Source organism: Nematolebias whitei, chromosome 10, assembly GCF_014905685.2.
Source record: "Nematolebias whitei isolate Nwh7 chromosome 10, NemWhi1, whole genome shotgun sequence".
In the NCBI taxonomy this organism is placed as follows: domain Eukaryota; kingdom Metazoa; phylum Chordata; class Actinopteri; order Cyprinodontiformes; family Rivulidae; genus Nematolebias; species Nematolebias whitei.
In genome coordinates, this window is record NC_056507.1 from 26,247,758 (window position 1) to 26,256,716 (window position 8,959).

Genomic DNA, 8,959 nt, shown 5'->3' on the forward strand with positions numbered 1-8,959 from the left:
TAATGTTTTGGTTAATAAAAAAAAATACTGTAATAAAATCCCATTTTCAGACAGGACAGATTTGTAGTTACGCTCAGATTCTGCATGTTTATCATATGAAAATCTAAATATCCAACTTAAGACCATTTTTCTGGAGTCTTTAGGTCGTCTGAACCAACAGTTGAACCATTGTTTTAGGTTTAATGTCAATAAACTCAATCCATCTGTAAAATGTCATCCTTACTATAACGCCACAAGCTGTTGCAGTGGAAACAGTTTCTGGATGCAGCCAGTACCCAAAGTGCAGAGGAACTTTGTGCTTGCTGTAGCTATGCTGTAAACTTATCAGCAGATTAAATGGAAATGAGACGTGACTCCCTGTAAAACACTGCAGTCATTATGATTAACGGACTCTGGTAGAAGTGTTCCTCCAACTTGGGAGTCCTTTAGACCGTGAAGTTTTTTTGCTGCAGGACTCTGCAGAAAATAGATGTCTTCAAAATAACTTGTGTTGATCTGTACTTAGAATAATATTTCTGTATTAGTAAACATGCCACCTGCATCGTGAAGGACCCCACACACCCAGCACACACACTTTTTGCCCCGCTCCCCTCAGGCAGAAGGCTGAAGAGCATTAAGTGCAGAACTACCAGGCTGAGGAACAGCTTCTACCCTGAAGCTGTTAGACTCATGAATCTCTAACCAGGATAATCACTGTAATGCCACTCAATTGTTGATATGTGCTGCTGATTATCCATGCTGCTGATCTCATGCTGCTGATTTATTTCATGTTGCTGTATTCATTAGTCCTCATCTGCTCACACGGACTCATGTTCGTGCTGCTGTTGTTTTGGCACATTGTTTTTGTACCTTTAGTGCTTAGTGTATTCTTAGTTTAGTGAATGTAGTATATTCTTAGTTCATGTCTTGGATCTTATTACTGTTTTTCTTTACAATTTGTATTTTTGTTGGATGTAACTGGGACCCTGTGTACATACTTTGTAGTTTTGTTCCACCTCATGTACCTCGTATGATGTGAATGACAATAAAAATCCTTGAATCCTTGAATTTTAGATGTGTACTTTTGGAATAGTTAGTCAAGTTCTGATTCACGTAATCTGTCAATGTTTTTATTACTTTGTCTGACTTGTTCTGACGCCTTTGGACTGGAACCAGTTCTCCACACATTTCCCTGCGTGTTCAGCAGCCTCCTCGTGTCTTGTCTGGACTCACAGCTGTCTCCTGCAGACCGATGTCCTGTCAGTCTGCCTTCAGGCACCGCAGCATCCAGCCAATCATCTTCTGCTGAGCCGAGCTGGAATTTCACCTGGAGGGGAGCTGCCTCTGCACGGATTGCACCGACTGTGACAGGGAAATAATTTCAGTGGAAAATTCCTGAACAGACTTTCCTGCTGCTGTGGCAGATCTTCAGACGTCTTGCGTGCGCTTCGTGCAGCTTTTCATACACGTATGCAGCTTTTATTTATTATAGAGAAACATGAAAGGCACAGATTTAAAACGCAGCTTGAGTGGAATCGACAATGACCTGAAATATTTCAGGCTCTTCACAAGTGTTAATGAGCAATTTTTAATAAAACAAAGAAGAAGAACTTTAACTGAGGGAAAGACATAAACAGAAATTATTTTATTTGCACTGTTTTCTTGCATTTCTGTACACGGAGTGCACACAAAGATCCACCTCAAACCCAGTTTCATCCTCAGAAATCAGTAAGAATATCAGGACAGTGAAACTGCATTCAGCTGGGAATAGAGAAAATGTCACCAGGCTCTTTTTGTGATTGTGTGTCCTCTAAATATAGAGTCTTACCGTCTGTTCTACATTTTGAACCGTTTCATGCTGCTGCGCCGCTCTCTATTTTTACTCCAGTATCAATAGAAAGGGCAGCGTGAGGTTTTAAAAATAGAGTAATATTATCTGCACCAGTGGGTAGAGAGTTTCAAACGTGCCACATGTAAAGCAACAAGGCCCGGTTTCTTCTCTGTAAATAAAGCCGGTGTGCATGTTTCCTGACGGAGCTTTGCTTCGTCAACCTAAATATGGCACCGTCTTCTCAGCTTTCCTACAAATTAAATGAGTATAAACCCATGATGTGAAGAAAAAACAGCATGCTGCATTTATAAATACCGTGCTTTTTACTCACCAGTCTTATAATAATACCCAACTTTCAGAGTACTTTATACTCATTGTGTCGTGGGAAAATATTTCAAGGTAAACAAAATGCAGCTAAAACCAGAAGAGCCAGTTTGATGACATCCACACAAAGAATCAGCAGCGAAGGGTCCAGCTGAGGATGGGAAAAATGTTCAGAAAAAGTGTAGAGTTACAAGATGGGGTGAGGTGGAAACAGTGGAGGTCTACCCTCGGGGGAGTACTCTTCAGGATGTTTCAGTCAAACTTCTAATCACATCTTTATTTTTACTATTATTTTTGCCTCTGCCTCCAGTTACCTGTCGGAACAACAGCTTTTAACGTGATAAACCGAGTGCCGAAGCAAGAAATGACATGCTCTGCTGTCAACAAGCCTGCAGCAGCAGCGTGTGAGCTTCATTGTTTTGGTCCATTTGAGTCTTCTTTTGTGTGTTTGCAATGATGTAAGAAGAAAATTTACATTTTTTTTCCTAAAAAGCCAAAAAGCTGCCATGTGTACCTGTATGATGCTGTTGATCTCATGCTGCTGTATCCATTCATACCCATCTACTCACTACAGACTCATGTTCGGGCTGCTGTTTAATATACCGTTACATTATGAATGTTTAGCGTATATCTCACCTCTTTTAGTGTATTGTTTAGTGTTCGTTAGCGTCTATCTTAGTGTATATCTTAGATCCTGTACTGTTCCTTTTTGCTAGATTGTGCAGTTGCAATGAGTGCCTTCTTATTTGCACCTCAAACACTCCAAACGCCCGTGCACTTGTGTACTTTAGGGGAAAGTATAAGTTAAATCAACAATTCAAATTTTTTGAAGTGGGATTTTTTTCTAAAAGAGATTATGTACAATCAACATCTTACCTGTTGTAGATAACTCTTTGGATGGTCTCAGCTTTTTTTTTGTTTAATTTACCCATTATTTATACAGGTAGTCTTATTGAGTCACGAGAACTCATTTTCAAGAGAGACCTGTTTGGGAGCAGATGGTGGGGGTTAAGGACCTTGCTCAAGGGCCCAGAGTGGGGTGAATGAGGGTGGAGGCAGGCGTGGGTGTTTCACCTTTTCTACCCACATTTTGATGTTGACGGTATCGGGAGTTGAACCTGTGACTTTCCGATCACAGGGCCATCTTCTCTAACCTCTGCGCCACCACTCCTCTAGTTTAGAGAATTTTTTTTAAAATTTTGACTGGAGTGACAAGTTACCATCTAATCTGAGGAGGATTGCAGCCATCTTGAAACAACTCCAGTCTAAATAAAAATCTTATCTGGTTAGTAGAGCTGTACTTTGTAAACTTTTACACCACTTTCATACGTTCATTTATTGGTGCGGCTGTGGCTGAGTGGTTAGAGCAGTCGTCCTCCAATGTAAGAGTTGGGGGTTCAATTCCACCAGCAGTCATATACCCAAGGGTCCCTGGGTAAGACACTGAACTCCTCATTGCCTCCGATGTGTGTCCCATCGGTGTATGAATGTGATAAAGCTCTGATTATTCTTGTATAGCTCTAGTAGAGTGCTGTATGAATGGGTAAAGGAGGGCACAGATTGTAGTGTGAAGAGCTTTGAGTATCTTGATCAGATGGAAAGGAGCTATATAATGCCACTTTTCCATTAGTACCATTAGTACTGGTAAAGCACGGTTTGACTTGGCTCGGCACAGTATGAGTTGTGTTTCCATTATACTTTCAGTAACGGTTCTTGTGGGCGGGTTCAGCTCGGAGCCCGCAGGAGCGCGCGAGGCAGGGGCCTAGACCCTGGTCTCGCGTTCTCCTGTGGGTCGGCAGCATGGAGGATCCTCTGCGGTGACCAGCAGAGTTCAGAGTCGGGGAGATGACGCCCTGTCTGGCCTGAGGGGGCTCTGAGGCTCTGGTGGAGAGAACCGTGGGGACCGCCGGAGCTCCATCTTGCTCGCTCTGAATTTTATCGTCAGCCACCAAGCACAAAAAAAGCCTGCACTTCTGCATTAGAGTTGTCATTATTGTTTTAAAAATCTTAACAATAGGTCCAATCGCTCCTCGAGTTCAAGTTATTGTAAATGGCAGATCAGGTTGTTGTGAAAGTTTCTCAAACAACGAGTGACTCTGCCCACTGACCAATCAGTTTTCTGATGTCCCATTTTAGGGCCAGTTCGGCCCAGTTGGAACCCCACAGAAATGGGTACTGCAAATGGGACTGGTTTCACAACCTTTGCTAGCGGAAAAGCCTTGGAACCATGCCGCGTGGAGCGGCTTCGGATGTTATCAGCCCATTAAATGGCCGTTATTAATTGTTATCATCCCCATATGTAGTCATATGTAGTCTGTAGTATACAGATATTTCTTTCAGTAAACCCTTTAACTTTATTTGTGCTTTTAATACAGAAAATAAATACAGAAAATAACGTGCACGACCTCTGGTAGCTAGCTACATTACAACACTAATTTCAGCAGCCAAAAGCCTATGTGTAATAAATACGCTTGCATTTTACGCATAAATTGTGAAATTCTGTTTTTGACATAATTGTTCACTCACTAGCTTACGTACAACCTCATTACCTAGATAATGAAACCAAGCAGAACTTCCAGGTTGACATAACAAAAAGGTCTTATTTAGTTAATCAAGCCAAAGAACAAGGTGGAGGAGTTCAAGTATCTGGGCGTCTTGTTCACGAGTGGTGGTAGGATTGAGATGGATCAACAGATCAAGGTTCCTCCTCAGTAATGAAAGTGTTGCTTTGGTCAGTCAGCGTGAACAAAAGAGTTGAAGTTTCTGGTCTGTCTACATTCCAAGCCTCACCTGTGGCCATGAGGTATGAATCATGACCAAACGAACGAGATCCCAGACACAAGTGTCTGAAGTGAGCTTCCTTCGTAGGGCCCAGCTTTAGAGATAGGGTGAGGAGCTCTGTCATTCGGGGGGAGCTCGGAGTAGAGTCGCTGCTCCTTCTCATCCAGTGGGCGTTCAGGCATTTGGATGCCTCCCTTTGGAGGTTTTTCGAGCAGGTCCCACTGGGACCCAGAACTTACTGATGGCAGTATGAATCCTCTCTGGCCTAGAAACACCTTGGGGTCCCTCAGAAGGAGGCGGAGAGTGTCACTGAAGAGAGGGGGATGCCTGGGTTTCCCTCCTGAACCCACTGCCTTTGTGACCTATAGATAGATGAAGATGGAGAAGACGGGGGAACAACAAACATGATATTTCTGGTAATTAAGATGCTTTCGTCAAGCAGCTATGACATCTGGTTATATTTATCACAACATCTGTCAAACATCTGTCAGAGCCACAGAGGTAATTTCTGAGAATGTGTAAATAACTATTCTCAGAATAAACATGTAAAACCAACTATATTCCAAGCTTAAGGGCAAAGAGCAAGAAGGATGTTGATGGAAAACTAGACACTTTGTCAGGTCTCCTTTCTGAAACACAGAAGCCTGTAATTCCTATAATCAGAGCCCTCTCCTAGCAGCGCCGGCGTACACTCACTCATAAATAAGGACAGGAGGGTTTAAAGCAAGGCTTTATTTAAGATGGGTGGAGGAATCCACATTGTGAGATTTGACAGCCACTTGTGAGAAACAGTAGGCAGAATAGTACAGCGTGATCCTAAAGCATCAAACGGAGCATCAGAAAGGCCTCGAAGGCGTCATGTCTTCACTCAGCAGATTTCACTGCTCGTTCTGCAGTTACAGTTTTAGTCTGGGACATTTGGATTGTCAGGGTTTTGGAAAATTGTTGGTTAAGAATTCATGTTACAAATAATAATTGGACACCTCATCAAAAATAATCCCCTTCCTTCTCCAGAGTTCAGCTGATTTTATGAAACAAAGGAAGTAATTCAGTTATAAGTTTTAGTTTTCAGGCAGTGCTTTGATTCTTTGTTGGGGTTTTATTTATTTCAGTGTTCTTAGTTTTAGTTTAGAGACATTAAAAACGTGTTGAGCGCAGTCGTCCAAGTCAGTGTTTGCAAAGGACTACATTTTTTATCACTACGTAAAAAACAGATTGTTCTTATCACTATATATTTACTGCAAGGTCAATACAGACGCCATGCTGTCTTCTGTTTAATACTCTTAACAGTATGATTCAAAGAAAAGCCAAATTAAAGACGTTAATTTATTTTTTCGAGAAAATGAAAAGACTACATGCTTTGGGTAACACATAGCTTGATTAGAGCACAGCAATATTTTATTTAGCCTGTTTTTTTGGAGCTTTTATCTTTGCAGATTATTTTGGGGGATTTTAATTGTCTAAAAATTGACTTAGTTTTCTTCAACCAAGAAGTAGATATTTTGAAATCTTACACAAATTACACCTAATAGCCTTTGAATTGTTTAAGGAAATAATCACAAGCTTTAAAAAATAAATAAATAAAATTGCCTAACTCTAGATAATCTATTCATAAGAATAGGCTTTTACGGTTTTTGCCCCCCTTTGCACAGCGAAAAGGATCATTGGACGTAACCTTTGTCTGTCTGACCATCCATGCATGTTGTGAGCAGGAGAAGTTAGAAAATAAATTGGGCATCGACTTACATTTCGGAGTGTGGCGACATCTAGGTGTAAGAAAAGTTCCTAAGTAGAGTTGACAGGTCAAAATCAAAGATGGCTGCCACCATAAATGTATATATGTTACCTTTGTGAGCTTAATAATTAGAAAAATGACCAACGTGTCAACTTCCATTTCAGTGTGTGGCTGCATCTAGGCGCAAGAAAGGTCCCCATCACAAATGTTGTTGCAAAGTCAAAATCCAAGATGGACGCCACCATTGCCATCTTGGTGGTGATTGATATGTAAATCGATCATCTCAATCATTTGAGGAAAATATAATTTCTAGTTTTTCTTTTGCTTAACAGTACAGTGTCCTCAAATAATTAGGGTGGGCAATGATTAATTTATGGTGGTCAAGGCCACCATTGGCCACCCCCTGGCTCCACCATTGCACCTGGTGGTGGATAAACACCATCAGGTGCGATGCCTGCCTCGGACTAGCAGCAAAATAACAACGAACATTGCTTCAAAGACTTTCACTATTCATATCCCTCAACATCGGTGTTAACGCTCGTTATGTTAGAATGGATTTGAAAGGAAACAACCAATAAAGTAAAAGGTTTCTTATTTTATTTATTCATAGCTTATTATTATTTAAAAAAAATCATGAAAACAGCCTTCTCTCTTTAGAAGCTAACCTTATACACCAGATATTACTGTCAAAAACAGTTTGGAAACATGCAATAAATTATTATTATTATTATTTTTACATTAAAGCACAATAAAACTAACAAAACTTCAAAAATTCAAGAAGCATATTCAACTAAGAAGCTTAGAAAACAAGAGCCGTGTCTGCTGATTGTTGTCACACAGGCAACCATCTCATGTTAAAGTGTGAAACACTGATTGGAACAGATTATTATTATATATTTTTTTGTAGTTTTAACACAAATAATTAGCTTGAAGATCAGCAGGTCGACTCATCCATCATTCACAGTCCTGATAACCTCATGAGGATCTGTGTAAATGAAGTGAGACTCATGCTGCTGGGTGACCGTCGTGAAACCACAGCTCTGTTTGTACCTTTATTATAAATCTCTTATGTATAGAAAATGGTTCAATCAACAGATTTGGATTTAAGCGTGACTTTATATTAAAAAATCATGTCAAACTGGATTCGGTGGAGAACAATGAGTCGCCAGCGGAGAGGAAACGAAGCAAAGACGAAGAAGACATTATGTAACATTCAGACAAGCTTTCAAGGGCCATTACAAACCACTTACCGTGTTTACACCATGAAATATTCAGGCAGCACTTTTCCCACTAAGCACGTTTTTCAAATCAAATGCAAGCAAACAACACATGGACATACAGTGAAACGACAAACTTGGATGAAAAACGGGCTGCATTATGGGAAAAATAACCGTGTGCTTAAAGTGGAGCCAAAGGACGTGCCATAAATCTGTTAAGAGGGATTAAAGATTTATAATGAGTGTTTGTACCACAGACTATACTGTAGTTCAATAACCTCTGCTTAAATTGTTTGTTTTTTATGTCCTCCCGTTTTGAGGACAGAAGAAATAGTTTCTGTTAGAGAATTTATGTTATTCTGCTGTTTTTTTCAACCAACATCCTGTAATTCTGACTGCACGAGTCTGAAAGCTTCCTTCCTGTTGGGTAAATGACACTCTAATGGCCGACTCTTCTCTCCACTCCGGTCCTCTTTCACAGATGTCTAATGAGAGCATCAGCCTGCAAGTGGCTGCTAACGATAGATGCTTTCAGCTTTATCGGCTGCAAGCAGCCTGCAAATATACTCCTGAGGAAATGACCTTTTTGTTGTACCCTGAAATGACCGAGGCTGATTTCTTATTAAGGGTTTCTGTTTCGCATCCCCTGGTGTTTTTAATATTCACAAAAACATTTTTCATTTGAACGTAAAACATAGCTGCAATTCAAAGTTGCTTAAAGCACAGTGATGAGTTAGTTATCTGGTCCGTTGGCTTGAACTAGTTTCTTTCAATAGGTATGAAACTGCTACAAAGTATTTGGTCCTTTTGACAGAAAAATAATGTGATGTGCATTGCTGTCACCAAGGAAACTTTCAGGGTGGTGGGGTGACCATATACAGCAGTCACTGCGAAAGGAGGGGTACACCCTGGACAGGTTGCAAGCCCTTTATAGGAACACATGAAGAGAAAAGAGGCTAACAACAATCACTCACACCTAGGGACTATTTAGAGTTAACCAATCAGCCAAACATGCATGTTTTTGGTCTGTGGGAGGAAACCGGAATACCCGGAGAAAACCCACGCATGCACAGAGAGAACATGCAAACTCCA